We start from the raw sequence: 15,454 nt of genomic DNA on the forward strand, positions 1-15,454 counted from the left end.
GCTTTAAAATGGCAATAAAATTTGATAGGGAAGTAGTTCCTGAGAATCAGGTCACACTTCATCTTCAATTGAGTAAAATAAAGCTCAGAGGCAGACATTATAATTTCCAGATGAAGTTCTTTTTCGATTTTTTTTACATCTTTACATATTACATCTTATATTTTTTCAAATCTGCTTTCTTCTGCTTCTTCATTGGCATTACATACCCCACTGGGACATTGCCGCCTCGCAGCAGTGTTCATTATGCACTTCCACAGTAATTGAGAATCATTCAGTTTTAAAGCGGAGAAAATTTGGTCGAATTTCGGTTCTCACGGCTAGTTTACAGATCAGGAGCTTCCATATGTGTGGCCCTTTTTGGAAGCACATGAGAACATAATTAATGGACAAGATTACCAAAGATGTGATGCTACTTTTAGCATCATTTAAATCAATTTCAATCAAAAAGGACTGTGAATTGATTAGATTTGATATTTATTCACATGCACCAACCATATTCATGGAAATAATTAAAATTATTTCTTATTAATGTTTTTTCCTTGTCAAGATTCTTGTTATTCTTATCCGCAGATTTGTCCTCACTTTTATTCATGGAAAAGGGTTTTGGCACGGGAAATCAATAATCCCACCCTATTACTCTTTTCGCATTTGTCTTTTGATATTTTTTTTTTCTTTATTTTTTTATCTTTCTAATGCCCACACTTGCATTAAAGGCTGGTTTACATTTCGGAAAACGTGATTTGGTTCTCCATGCATTTGGGCGGAATTTAGGGGATTTGGGCAAAGGGCGGAATTTAGCGGATTTGGGCTAGGAAAACGAAACTTCCCCCCCTCCCCCTTGAAAAATGCATGAGGGACTGATTCCCGTGACACGTTTTCCGAACTGTAAACCAGAAAGGATACTTTGACTATTTTTTGTTATCTTCAATTGTTGACGATTGGAAAAGTTTTTGATATTGGGCAGTAATAAAATCCTTGCACTTTAATGCATGTTTAAGAGTGAATTAAAATAAATTTTCAAAATACCAATTTTTCTTTAATAGGTATAGAAAAATGTAGAATTTTTTGTTCCTTCATTTTTTTTGTCCACGCCCCTTTGAAAAGTGAAATATTTGCTGGTACGTAATTTTCCACAACTGACTTGATGCTTAGAATGTTAATTAAGGTAGCAGACAGTTATGGACAGTTATGTAGACAGTTACACGGAAAATGAAAATTGGGCCCATACATTTTGAAATTTCCACAGCTCTAAAATTTTGTGGTTTTTGACATGTCCCATTTTGCAAGTGCGTTTGTCCCGTTTTTCCACCGAAATGATCTGGTCAGCCTATCGATTCTGGAAGTAGCTTCCGAGAATCTTGTACAGATACTCGGGAATTCCAAGACGCAGGAGCGCATCTGCAATAGCTGCCCAACTGGCACTATTGAAAGCATTCCTCACGCCGAGAGTCACTACTGCACAATAGCGAACCCTCTTACGCTGGCTAGCTATCTCCGCGGATTTGGTAACCGGCAAGATAGTGTCTACGGTCGACTTACCCTTTCGGAAGCCAAACTGGTTACTCGATAGACCATCCGCACCCTTCGTGCGTATCAACAACCTGTTGAGGATGATCTTCTCGAGCACCTTCCCCGCCGTATCAAGCAGGCATATTGGTCTATATGCCAACGGATCCCCCGGTGGTTTTCCCGCCTTTGGCAATAGGACCAAGCTCTGCCTTTTCCATGCTTCAGGGAAGACTCCCTCGTCCAGGCATCTCTGCATGACAGATCTGAACATCTCGAGAGCCTCAGCAATGGCCGCTTTGATGGCCAGGTTCGGAATACCATCCGGTCCTGGCGCCTTACCTACACTAAGGGACTGTGCAATCCCCGCAAGATCCGCCACAGTTACTCTTCCCTCGACGGTCACCCTGGCCCCTGGCAGCTCCTTGAGTCGTGACGTGGGAAGAGCCCCGCGATGATCCTCTCCAGCATCTCTGGAGACCGCTCTGTAGGGGCCACGTGTCTTGGCCATTACGACTCTATATGCGTCACCCCATGGATTCGCGTTGGCACTTTGACACAGGCCCTCGAAGCAGGCTTTTTTGCTTGATCTAATCTCAGTCTTCAGAGCGGCTCTAGCAGCCACGAACGCCACCCGTCGTTCAACACGCTCCTCTTCTGTGCGTGCTCGCTGCATCCGCCTCCTTGCCCGTAGGCAGGCGCGGCGCAGGTAGTCAATTGCTAGAGTCCACCGGTAAGCCGGTGGTCTTCCATTCCTAGGGTGGACTTTCCTAGACATGGTGGCATCGCATGCACGCGAGAGTACTGTTACCAGCTGCTCGCCGCTCAGACCGAGAGTATTGTGCTCGCGGCGGAGCGCTTCCTTAAACACCTCGAAGTATGATGTCTTCCACATACGAGGGCTAGGCCTCGCCCCTTCTTCCGTCCGCTGAATGTTGGTCGTATAGTCAACACTGTAGCGAACCGCCAGGTGGTAGCCACCATCTACCCTCCAGTTCGAACTACTCGTTTGGCCAGGGCTCCAGAACGTAACGTCGATAATCGACTCGGCCCCGTTCCAGCTGTAGGTACTTTTGGTACCGACATTAGCCAAGTCCACGTCCAACATGGCCAGTGATTCCAGCAGGATCTGCCCCCGTTGATTCGTGGATCGGCTTCCCCATTCCACGGCCCAAGCGTTGAAGTCCACAGGTCCACAGGCATGAATAAAAAATCATGAAATCATGAATTAGGTCAGTTCATGAAACCATGATTATAATTCATGATTTCAGGAACATTATTCATGGTACTAGGCAATCCTCATCAGTCGACACTATGCATAACCGGTTATACTTCGAACACTCCATTCCCAAAAAGTAAGAACGGCTGAGAGGTAGCACGCCGGACTCTCGCTCAGTGTACTCGAGTTCAAATCCCCTGTTGAACTTTTTTTTTATTCTGTCGATCTTATCAACCAAATTGTAACTCATTGGTTGCGTTACGCGAAAATAAATCATGAAATCATGATTTATATTCATGGTGTATTTTCATAGCATGAAAACAAGACGGATTCATGGAATCATGAATTATTTTCTCATTTCTGGGAACGGATTTTTACCCGTGTAGGCAGTGGCGTAGCCACGGGGGTGGTTTTGGGCATAAATCCCCCCCAGAGACACAATTTTTTAGAAGAAATTTTTTTTTTCGAAAAAATTGTTCAGAAAACCCCCCCCAGACCAATTTTCTGGCTACGCCACTGCGTGTAGGTATAACTCAGCTGCTAAGTACACGTGTTATGTTCGACTGCTGTTATTCCGAGCATTCGTATGTTTTTTCGACTCTCCACATTGAATAAATGTTCAAGAAGTATCTAGAGGTATTTTGTGATATCGTGTTCGCCCGTTAATAGCAGTTTGCTGCGAAAAAGAGGAATCATTTGTGCCCGAAAACTCGAGATAAAATCATCATCTGGTGCGAATGCTACTCCTCGTCAATCTATTCTGCACCCATCGTTCTTCACGACTCCAAGCCGGAATCACCGCCAAAGTAAAGGAGTAGCCCCGACCCGTGTAATTGCCTGATGAGCCAGTCAATTCAGTGTTGGTAAAAACTCAAAATCTCAAAACCAATGGATGATTCAAATCAAGCGTGAGTCGAAACGCACCCAACTCAGCACCTAAAATCTCATGGATGAGTTAAATCATCCATTTGAATCATCGTAGGTTTTCTTTTGTTCTCCTTCGTTAAAAACAGTGAATAAACGTTTGTAATCTTGTAATCTTGTAATCTTGTAATATCAACGCACCCTCTGACCATAGCCTATCTGCGTTGTATTTAAATACCGCTGAGCGATACGTCTACTGGGCAACACGTCCGGTGTGCACTGCACTAAGATCTCCTTAGATGCAACCGGACCGAGATCTTACTTAAGGCTCCGAAGGGTCCGTTTCGTTGTGATATGTTGCCATAAAATAGAAATATATGCACTTGCTTTTCTAATCTACGGGAATATTTAAATTTACTAATGATATTGATTAGTGACAAGTAAATTCATTCATCGATCAGATTAGAACGAGCTCAGTGCAATTAAAATATAAACGTAATACTTATCTGCAATTCACAGAAGATGTTGGGATTGTCCTTGAAGTAATCACGTTGTGAACACAGACTTCCTGTATTGACGGTGGTTGTTATGAATATGAATACCACTGATGATACCGGAACAATAAGATTTTCTTCATCACTGGTCGTCTGGAAAGAGGTAGATAAAAGAATTGGGCCGCTTTCACTCGCCGGCCCGCAAAACATTAGTAAGTAATTAATTATACTACAAAGACAAAAATACAGTTCTAATAATTCTGTCTTATTAATGGATATCACACATGCCCATCTGATACTCAACTTAACCAAAAAACATATCCTCAATACTTAATAAAATGATAACTGTATATAGTTTCTATTATTGTCCATATATACCTACTATTCAATCTAGGATTCCAAATCGGATAAATTAATTCAGTTGCTAACTAAAAGCTTATCCTCAACGCTTTGGCTGTCAATAGTCTCCACAATATGAACCTTAAAGGTTATAACTTTGTTCAATCCTACATCTGTTTATATTAAAACTCAATCCTAACTGCCCTGTTACCGCTTTCAACACATAACTGCCCTGAGCACAGCCACTACATGCGACCCCCAGGACCCCAATCGAGGACGGCCTACACTATACTGTTGTGAGCTTACACCCTCTCCTGGGCTGTGCGACGCTGAAAACATGCTCCTAACGTTTGATGCCTAAAAAATAAAAATAATTAAACTAATTACACTAAATCTTACACTTTTGATCGAACCCGGCTGACGTTCGTGTTAAACAATGTGTTCCATGAGTGCTGATCACCATGATAACGCCCTGAATCGACGAATAAAATTCAGTTTAACGCAGAGTTTAAACCCTCTCTTGCGCTAAGTAATGCTGAAAACCTAACTTCTAGGAATTTGATTCGTAGAAACAAATTATACTGAAATTGGTGCGTGGCAAAATAAGTTATACTATTAGCTAATTTAGTTAAACCCTGACTACCCCACATTATACTGGCCCGTTTGGAGTCATCCAGTGGCACTTGGTCTTAGCATTCGTTTTCTTTTTAAATTCTATAACAATTCACCACGCTTACCCCCATATTAGTAATATGTAGAACGAATGCTTGACTATTACTATACTAAGTATAGTAAAAGACCAAAAAAAAAGCCACCACCAAAAAAGAAAAAAAAAAAAAAAAAAAAAACAGTGAATAAACGTTTGTCGCATAAAATTATTTACACTCTTTTATGTATAAGCAATAAATTGCCCCAAATTGATTTCAAATGCGTTTTTGAACAAAATGATTTTTTGGCAAATGAGACGATCGAAGCAATCCGTTCTAGAGGATGGCAGTTTTAAATTTTGCTGCTCCGTATTTTTCTGATCTCGCGACAGTTTTGCCTATCGTTCGGCCGATTTCCTTCCGAAAGAAATGACAAATTGTGCTAATTTTATCAAGATTAAAATTCACCTTTAATTGAAACGTCCTATGGAGTGCACACTCAGTCGCATAGACGAGGCGGGGTCTGGGGGCAGCAGGGACAGCATGGACCATGTCCAAGGGCTTGACGACCCCTCCCCAGCTGTCTGTGAGTCAGGGAGAACTGCCTAGCAGTTCTCTGCTGTGGGCTCTGCTAAAATCCCTCCCAAAAAACCACAAGTGCCCGTAATCAGACTCTATCAAAGCGACTGTGTGCCGCTTCAAAAGCACAAGCCCAGGGAGTGCCAATTGGCATGGGGAGTGTCCCTTCTTCGGTAGGGTAGCGCGTGAGTTGCTTCGGCAGGGAGTGAGTGATCTGTTTGTGCTGAGGCAGGAGTGCCATAGCGCGTCGCCGCTATTGTCACCTCGAAGCGCAGCAGAAGTCTGAGTATGGACTGCACATGCTGAGGTAGGAGTGTCGTAGCGTAGTATCGTTGATTGGTCCCTACATACCGCTATCGACACCTCGAGGCATAGCAGTGGAGTGTTAGAGTGAGCACCCGAATAAGGGTCACATGGAGCGAATGGTCTTTCCCGCTCGGAAAGATCTTCTAGACTTCTACCATGATATCTCTGAGACAAAAAAAATGAGTCTCCTAGATATTTTTCTTCGATGTCTAGTACCTGTCACACCTCAAATCCGCCTCAAATGCAACAACCGTTTAAACCGCCCGCACGGAACGATATCTAACAGCGAACAGAAAATCTACCTCGTTAGGACACCAACCACCCTAGTCAAGTTTCAAATTAAGTTTGAACCCAAACCATATGTATAATTCCCTTCGATTTTTGCGAGTGTATTTGTTTACCTCTACACACCCGCACTGTTGAATCGGTTTATAGCCGGTTTAGCCGTATTTGCCGTATTTGCCTCGCGAATTTTGCAGTCGCCATCTTGTCCACACCTCGCTTCAGATCGGAAAAAATAAAGCTGCGGAGAAATTACCAGAAAAATCTCTATAATACTCAGCTCCTCGGTTGCGTGGTGACCAGTTTATTTTAGTAAAAACAGAAAAAACAATCCTTCGACCATTCGATTCCCTTGTGTTCGGTATAGGCGGCGGCGGTGACAGTGAGAGCTGGCGGAAGTCTATCGAAAGCGTTTACGGCACGTAGACAAAGTACACCGTGGACCCGACCATCAGCGAGGCAGATGTCATTTCCCTCGATACTGCGATAACTACGGTATAAGATTGGTTTGCCTACACAGCAAAAAAGATTGTAATTTGCATCGACGTAATCAGGCGGACGTACAAAAAAATTAATGTAATAACGATTTTCTAATGCATATTTGAATATATTTGGATGTAATACTACATTGCTTCGAAATTACACAGTTTGGAATTGATATTTTTTTCCGTTGCTTCAGTGTACTTTTTGTATCTACAATTAGTTAATATTTCACTTAAACAGATGCAACCCAGTCAGCCAAAACAAGTTGTGTAAAATTACACAGGTTTAAATGCTTTATCACATTTGATTTGAATGCAATATTGAATCTCGGCAACACTGGTCAAATTTGCTTTTTTCATCGAACCTCGCGGATCGGACGCCATGTTTATTTTTAACCGCGAGTGGAAAGTGTCGTGCCGTAGTTAAAATTTATTTTTATAAAAGCATATCAAGGAACATCGTTTTTCCTTCCCAACTTAAAAGGTGAGTAATTGATTAAACCAACTTTCAACAATTTTAACAAATTCTTATGAATTCTGCTTTGTTTTCAGGCAAAAAAACAAAATGGAAAAATTATCGTTAAGCAGCGGCATCTCTCAATACCGGCTTGGCCTGGGGCTTAATATGCGAACGGCTGCATCTGCGGAGCGGTATATTGTGACCACGACAATTTGATTTGAAGCCTGCCGGAACGCGCAACAGGGCTGTACCAGGCTAGCGGCTTGCGATTTAAATAGGGTACATTCACGGATGGGTGATCCGATGGCTGCGTCCGTCCGTATGTAGTGTATCACCAGCACACTCGTTCCAAACTTTCCCCTACCGCCGACAGCCCGCCAAGTCCCGAATGGATATTACCTCGCTTATGGTAGATATTTGATAAATTTATTATTGTCTTCGAACGCCTTGTTATCTTTCGTATTGTTTCAGATGAGGAAAACCGTGTCTAGATCTTCGAATTAAGGGAGCACACGTCTGGTATAACCCATGCCAAGAGAACTTCGGACAGCCGAAATTGCAGCAAGAAAATTGAAAAGAAAAACAAATTGCTGGGGCAGTGTCCAAACTTGAATCAACAGCACATCAGTAGTCCAAGTAATGGAACTTCAGCTACAGTTCCTTCATAAGCATGACCTCACCGCCGTCAAACGATATTCAGAAGATCAGCAGTTTCTCAGTGACAGCGACGGCTGTCGGGTCGGGTCGTCCGAGGGAACAATTTGTTGCTGCCCTATTCGACAGTATGGGGCAGAATCTACCCTCTCAGCAACAAAGAGATAGGTATATTTTATATGTTATTCGTTTTCTTAAGCACCAAGTACTTTTATCCTTGTTAAAAACATGGTAAAATCTCTCTCCCTGATCGGTCGTCAGAGAATTGCTCTAGCCTCTAAATATCCAAGTAACCAAAAGTTCATTTAAAGGATTGCTTTTCGCCTAATCAGCTCAGCTAAGCTGAATCACTTCCGGCCAACTGCATCATTTAGAGCATATGCTTCTTTACGATTGATATGCATCACCTGTTCAAGATATCGTATACGTATTTCCTGGTAATGCACTGATTGTGTTGTGTGCCTTTAACGAATTCCCAATAAGATTCCGTTGCAATATTACAAATATGGTAATTGTTTGCCAAAAGGGAAAAGTGTAATGGGTATAAGGCCAAGTTCTCCCTCGCGGTGCTAAAATGATAAACAACAGCTTACCTCCATTTTATTCACGATCATTACCTATCGTAAGTGATCAGCACTCGTTATTAATACGTTAATGTGAACGCAGACATCCGACTGAAATCCTTTCGAGATTATGAAGGGAATCCTTTCGGGATTCTGACGGATATCATTTCGGGATTAGGGCGGGAATCATTTCGGGATTCCAACATGAATCCTGGGAGTCCTTTCGGGATTATGATGGAAATCATTTCGGGATTCCGACGGGAATCATTTCGGGATTCCGACGGGAATCTTTTCGGGATTCTAATGGGAGTCCTATCGGGATTATGATGGAAATCATTTCGGGATTCCGACGGGAATCCTTTCGGGATTCCGACGGGAATCCTTTCGGGATTCCGACGAGAATCCTTTCGGGATTTCGACGTGAATCCTTTCTGGATTCCAATGAGAGTCCTTTCGGGATTATGATGGGAATCATTTCGGGATTCCGACAGGAATCCTATTGGGATTCCGACGAAAATCCATTCGGGATTCCGACGGGAATCCTTTCCCTCGCGGTGCTAAAATGATAAACAACAGCTTACCTCCATTTTATTCACGATTATTACCATTACCGTGTGGAAATCCTTTCGAGATTATGAAGGGAATCCTTTCGGGATTCTGACGGATATCATTTCGGGATTAGGGCTGGAATCATTTCGGGATTAGGGGAGGAATGATTTCGGGATTCCAACGTGAATCCTTTCTGGATTCCAATGAGAGTCCTTTCGGGATCATGATGGGAATTATTTCGGGATTATGATGGGAATCATTTCGTGATTCCGACGGGAATCCTTTCGGGATTCCGACGTGAATCCTTTCTGGATTCCAATGGGAGTCCTTTCGGGATTATGATGGGAATCCTTTCGGGATTCCGACGGGAATACTTTCGGGATAATGACGGGAATCCTTTAGGGATAATGACGGGAATCCTTTCAGGACTCCGACAGTAATCCTTTAGACTCCGATGGTAATCTTTTCGGAATCTTGAAAGGAATCCCAAAAATATTCTTTTCGGAGCCTGGTTTCCGGAAAGCATTCCCGTCATAAAGGCTACCTTACACCTCGGGAAAATTTTCCGCCGTATTTTGGTCCCCGTTCATTTTAAAAGGGGCCGGGATTTAGATTTTCCGTGCCCAAATCCTGAAATCATCGCATATGTAAAAATGCATGGGGAAAAATTCCACGAACCAAATTCCTGAGGTGTGAGGCTACCTTAATTTCGAAAGGATTCCTGTCGGAATCTCGAAAGTATTTCCGTCGGAATCCCGTCGGAATCCCAAAAGTATTCGTGTTGGAATCCCGAGACGATTCTCTTCGGATTCTCGTTGGAGTCCAGAGAGGATTTCCGTCGGAATCCCGAAAATATTCGTAATGGAATATTGGAATTCTCGTCGGAATCCCAAAAGACTTCACGTCGGAATCTCAAAAGGATTTTCATCGGAATCCCGAAAGAATTCGCGTTGGAATCCCGAAAGGATTTCCGTTGGAATCCCTAACTTATTCCCGTTGAAATCTTTGAAGTCCCGAAAGATTTCGCATTGGAATCCCGAAAGAATTTTCGTTGGAATCCCTAAATTGTTCCCGCTGGAATCCCGAAAGGATTCTCTTCGGAATTAAGAAAAGATTCCCGTTGGCATCCCAAAAGCATTGGTGTTGAAATCTCGGAAGGATTCCCGTAAGATTCCTGAGAAGATTCTCTCCGGAATTCCAAAAAAATCCCCGTCGGAATCCCGAAAGTATTCGTGTTGGAAACTCGGGAGGATTCCTGTCAGATTCCTGGAGGGGTTCTTGACAGATTCCCGAAAAGATGCCCGTCGGAATCTTCAAAGTATTCGCGTTGATATTATTAGAGGATTCACGTCGGAATCCAGAAAGTCTTCGTGTTAGAATTTCGGAAGTATTCCCATAAGAATCCCGCAAGGATTCTCTTCGGAATCCCGCAGAATCCTGAAAGTATTCACGTTGGAACCCCAAAAGGATTATCGTTGGACTCTCGAAAAAAATCTCTTTGATATCCCGAAAATATTCGCGTAGGATTCTCGGAAGGATTACTGTTATAATCTCTAAAAGATTGGCGACGGAATCACGAGAGGATTACCGTCGGAATACCGAAAGGATTCCCATCGGAATCCCGAAAGAATTTTCATTTGAATTCCTTAAATTCAGAAAAAATATTTTAAGCTCTTTTAGTGGAATGTATTCAATCGTCTAAGACGAATTAAGTAACTCCATTTAATTCCACCAATTATTTTGATGTCTTTGCAGATATGCGTATCGACAACTGTGTGGTCGTCTTCAGTGTCTCGTACGTAGTGTCTCAAGTCGAGTCAAGTACGAGGCACTGAAAACGACCACACAGTTGTGGTCGAAATACGTATCTGCAAAGACATCAAAATAATTGGTGGAATTAAATGGAGTTACTTAACTCGTCTTAGACGATTCCTTAAATTATTCTTGTCGGAACCCCGAAAAGATTCCCGTTGGAGTCCCGAAAGATTTCGCATTGGAATCCCTAAATTATTCTCGTTGGAATCCCGAAAGGATTCCCGTCGGAATACCGAAAGGATTCCCGTCGGAATACCAAAAGGAATCCCGTCGAAATCCCGAGAGGATTCCCGTCGGAATCCCTAGAGGAATCCCGAAAGGGTTAATATCGAAATCCGAAAGGATTCTCGTCGGTATCCCGAAAAGATTCCCATCGGAATCCCGAAAAGATTCCCATCGGAATCCCGGAAAGATTACCGTTGGAATCCCGGAATATTTCGCATTGAAATCGCGAAAGGATTTTTGTTGGAATCCCGAAAGTATTCGTGTTGGAATCTCGGAAGGATTCACGTCGGAATCCCGAAAGTTTTCTAGCCGGAATCCTAAAGATTAACATCGGAATCTCGAAAGATTCCCGTCGGATTCCCAAAAGTATTCGTGTAAGAATCTTGGAAGGACTCCCTTCAAAATCCCGAGAATCTTCGTTGAAATCCCGAAAAGATTTCCATCGGAATCCCGAAATGATTTCCGTCGGCATCATGAAAGTATGTGCGCTGGAATCCCGAAAGGATTCCCGCTGCAATCCCCAAATTATTCCCGTTGGAATCTCGGAAGGATTCTCATCAGAATCCTGAAAGTATTCTCGTCTGAATCCGGAAGGAATCTTGTCTGAGGATTTCCTTTGGTATCCGGAAAGGATTTTTCCATCAGAGTCCTGATAGGATTCCTGAAAATGTTACCGCTGAAATCCCGAAAGGAGTCATGTCGGAATCCCGAAGAGACACCCGTCGAAATATTGAAAGGAATCTCATCGGAAACCCAAAAAGAATCCCGAAAGAATTTTTACCAGAATTCCAAAAGATTCCCTCTGCAATCCACCCATATTCCCAAGGTGCCCAAGAACTTCTAATGGATTCCCGTCAGAACGCCGAATGGATTCCCGTCAGAATCTCGAAAAGATTCCTTTCAAAATCCTGAGTAGATTCTTGAAAGGAGTCTCGTCGGAATCCCGAAGGGATACCATTCGAAATTTCGAAAGTTTTTCCGTCGGAATCTCTAAAATATATCGGTCTGAATTCTGAACGGATTCCCGTCGGCATCCGGAAAGGATTCTGGAAACTCGAAAGGATTCTCGTTGGAAACTCCGTCGGAAAATGGAAAGGATTTTCGTCGGAATTTGAATTGGATTCTCTTCGGTATCCCTATATGATGTCCGCCGGAATCCTGAAAGGTAATCCGTCGGAATGCTGATGGGATTTTTCTCGCAATCCTGATAGGATTCCAGTCGTCGTTACTTGAAATTGTCGTATACACCCGCATACCAGATCTGCATGTTAAACATGTTTAATTATTTTCAGCGGCTTCGAAGCTCCCCCGAACACTAGGGAAATCCAGCAAGACATATGCGCTACCCTGGGTCTGCGGATCGAGATTGGTTCCTGGATTCCCGATGATTCTTCAACATGCGACCTACTGGCGTTTTTGTGATCTGCTGATGTAGTGAGAAAGTATAGAATCATAATTATCGAGATAAATATTATCTTAAATTTACGAATTCTTTAAAAAACTGGACCAAAATATTATTGAAGAAAGAAATCCATGATAAGAAAACCCAATTGTACGCCTTGTACGATGCACTATTTTACATAACTTAATTCTACATCGCCTCGATTACGTTGAATAATTTTTACATCGGGAAAAAATTACATCGCTTCTGTTTATTACACAGCAAGCTTTCGAGTACATCGTGCAGTGTAATATTCAACAACCGATGGATTCGATGGGTTGCATCGATTTCGATGTAATATTCAACAACTTTTTTTGCTGTGTAGTCGCAGCTGAATTACATTTTCCGTTCCGGTACCAGCAGATTACTTGGTAGCTTTCAACTACGTCATCCTTCGTCGATCTTTGCATATCACCATTTCCGTACACCCTCTAAAGCCATCGGAGATAATGATGCTAGTCATCACCTAGGCCATCGCTACGAAAAATGAGCTTTTTGGAAAGGCCACTTCTGGATCCAATACAGGTAAGTGCCAAAAGATATTTCGAAATGTTTCCGCGATAAACTAAACGAGCTTTATCACTCGATATGAAACGTTTCGTATTTGTAATTTTCACTGTTGTTGATTTATAAACATTTAAATCAAGATAATCGTATCATATCATGTGATGAAACTCGTAGTCTGAATGAGTAGGGTTAGAAAAAACATTAAATACCTAATCCTTCCGATTTTAAACACATTCATTAAAATACCTAATATCCGCTACTCTAACGATTTTAACTTTTATTTTTCTGCCATTCCACAGAGATATTTAACCGTTCCGCAACAAAACTTTGCCTTCGGTAACGAATACATCAGCATAAAAGGATGGCTGGGAAAGCTCCGTTCAACGCTTGCCGAATGGCATAAATGCTCTGAGCGGCGCAACACGGGTCTACAATTTACGAAGCTTTTCGGTCTGGATTTCTTGGATTCGGGCAGAATGCTTTACCCACCATTGCTTTCCAATATGTGCATTGAATTGAACCTCACTACCAGTGCTTCTTGCTCCCACTAGAGCCAAACGGCAATTATGTCTGGAGGCAACCGACGCGACAGTTTCCCTTGGGTATTCTCATGGGAATCCGAATGAAATCACGGGAGGATTCCGGATAAAATACCTATAGGATTCAAAACCGAATCCTCAAGTATTCTTATTTTAATGCTGGACAGATTTAGAATGTAATAATGTAATGGATTGAGGATTCCATTCACAATAAATTTTGAATGGAATACCCAAATAATTTCGAATTCAATTCGTAAAGGATTACGAATGTAATCCTGCAAGGATTCGAATTCAATTCGTAAAGGATTAAGTATGTAATCCCGCAAGGATTCCGAATAGATTTCCGAATAGAATTACTAAAGAATACCCAATGGAATCACGAAAAGATTCAGAATGGGATCTCGAATGAATTTCACAGGTAATTACGAAAAGTTTTATTAGTGAATTACGAAAAGATTCATATAATTTCAGAGTTAAATGTGGAATCTATTTCATATTCCATTCCGAATCTTTTAGTGATTTCATTGGGTCTTTAGGAATTCTATTCGTAATCCTTTGTGAATGATATTCGATATTATTTTGAGATTTCATTCGAAGTGATTTGGGGATTTCGTTTGAAACCCTTTGGAACTCCAATTGCAATTCCTACGTATTCTATTCGAATCCTCTGAAATTCCACTGAGAATCCTTCCGGGATTTCATTCGAAATTCGCAAGATTTCATTCGGAATACTTTTGAAATTCCATAAAGAGTGTAAAACCTGTAAAACATATGCTAATAAAATATTTAAAATGATTTTATAATTTTTATTGTAAACAAACCGAAACATAAAAGGAACAAAAGAAGAAGAATCGAGGTACCCATATCTAAATCATATCTAATAAAAATCTAGTAGAGCTGTGGTACTAATGTTCAGGAGATATCTCTGCGTTATCTAAGAGAACCGTTATGTCAAATCCTTTCCGGTTCAAACGGTCTACTCGTCTAAAATTTGAGGTAGACACCGGTTTAAACGGTTATTGCATTTGAGGCGGATTTGAGGTCTGACAGGTTCTAGAAATCGACCAAAATATCTAGAGACAAATTTTTGTCTCAGAGATATCACGGGAGATTTCTAGAAGACGTTTCGAGCGGGCGGTGTCTACATCAAATTTTCGACGAGTAGACCGTTTGACCCGGAAGGGATTTGACAGTTATGGTCTCTTAGACAGCTCATAGCTAGCTCCTAGATATGGATACCACAATTCTACTAGATTTTCTTAGACATGGTGGAGATAAGGGTACCTAATGTCATTCTTCTTCTTATTCATTTTGTTTACATTGTGTGACTTCTGGTAGATTTTATTGCGCGTAAAAAAATATGAAAAAATGTTTTATTTTTTTATATATAGTACAAGAAGAGAAGCAAACCCGAGCTAACGAGTTCCAAACTTTGCAACAATTTTCATTGCACTCCAGTTTAATGGCTTCCTCATCAAGAATCACCTCGGCCCTCATTGACTTATGGATGTCTTCTGCTTTCTTGCCGACTGCTCACTTCGTCAGTATCGAAATCGCTCGGACAAAACCTTGGACAAAACGCAGTCCCAAATGCCCAGCACCTTGGTAACCAAATAAAACAAGGCAGTGTGCTCCTACTGGGAGCGATTTAAAGCTTGACTGCGCTTGAGCAGGACATAGGTTGGAACGGAATCATCGGGGCATTGGAAACCTACGGGCAATCTAGTTCCACCAAGGTCGGCCAAGGCAGGTCTTTGTTTTTGTGCATGCTCCTCCATACACATTCTTATTCTGCCGCGGCCACTACCACGCCATTTAAGCGACGATTCTTCCCGGACGGTCCTCGACTTGGGTAAAAAAACGTTGAATGCACTTCACGTATCAAGGTCTTGGCGGCGTCGATGAATAAGAGACGCTTTGCGATCCATTTGTATGAGCGATTATATCTAGAAGGAAGTAAATAAGACAAATATAACTACAGGA

The 15,454-nt window shown here is 42.0% G+C and overlaps 2 long non-coding RNA genes across 3 annotated transcripts; both read left to right on the plus strand.

Moving 5' to 3' along the window:
• Window positions 1–6,378: 6,378 nt before the first annotated feature.
• On the plus strand, window positions 6,379–13,628 carry LOC134213231 (uncharacterized). Of its 2 annotated transcripts, none has more exons than XR_009979420.1 (3): window positions 6,379–6,731; window positions 12,786–12,950; window positions 13,232–13,628. It is a non-coding gene; the product is annotated as an uncharacterized LOC134213231 (long non-coding RNA). The 2 variants fall into 2 exon arrangements; XR_009979421.1 differs by having other exon boundaries at window positions 12,789–12,950.
• LOC134213228 (uncharacterized) lies at window positions 7,458–12,425 on the plus strand. The gene is made up of 3 exons (XR_009979419.1): window positions 7,458–7,587; window positions 7,650–8,000; window positions 12,277–12,425. It is a non-coding gene; the product is annotated as an uncharacterized LOC134213228 (long non-coding RNA).
• Window positions 13,629–15,454: the final 1,826 nt, after the last annotated feature.

The sequence above is a fragment of the Armigeres subalbatus genome, chromosome 1 (genome assembly GCF_024139115.2).
Source record: "Armigeres subalbatus isolate Guangzhou_Male chromosome 1, GZ_Asu_2, whole genome shotgun sequence".
Taxonomy (NCBI): Eukaryota; Metazoa; Arthropoda; class Insecta; order Diptera; family Culicidae; genus Armigeres; species Armigeres subalbatus.